Source organism: Sinocyclocheilus grahami, unplaced genomic scaffold (genome assembly GCF_001515645.1).
Source record: "Sinocyclocheilus grahami isolate Dianchi unplaced genomic scaffold, SAMN03320097.WGS_v1.1 scaffold1037.1, whole genome shotgun sequence".
NCBI classification, from domain to species: Eukaryota; Metazoa; Chordata; class Actinopteri; order Cypriniformes; family Cyprinidae; genus Sinocyclocheilus; species Sinocyclocheilus grahami.
This window is the reverse complement of record NW_015506216.1, coordinates 237,182-237,648: the sequence shown is the minus strand read 5'-3', so window position 1 is coordinate 237,648 and position 467 is coordinate 237,182.

The following is a 467-nucleotide window of genomic DNA, read 5'->3' as shown; positions in this document are numbered from 1 at the left end:
TGTGCTGTGCATTTATGAATTTTGTTTTATAAATGCATTATTTTTGAGGCCGATCTGGCTCCATAAGCAGTGTAAAATCCTGTATAAGCTAGAGGTGTTTTCCAACAAATAGTATGTATAATTCAAGACCTTGATTGTGTGTGTGTGTGTGTGTGTGTGTGTGTGGGGTGGGGGGGGGGGCTTTACAAGACATTGTGCCCAGGGGTGTCTGAATTCTTAATCTGGGCCTGAACATAGGCTACATTTGTGAACGCACATTTTCTGCAATGGCGCGCTGTGTGGGTGTGTGTGTGTGTGTGTGTGGGTGGATTTTGTCAATGTAAATTGTGCTGTGCATTTATGAATTTTGTTTTGTAAATGCATTATTTTTGAGGCCGATCTGGCTCCATAAGCAGTGTAAAATCCTGTATAAGCTAGAGGTGTTTTCCAACAAATAGTATAATTCAAGACATTGATTGTGTGTGTGT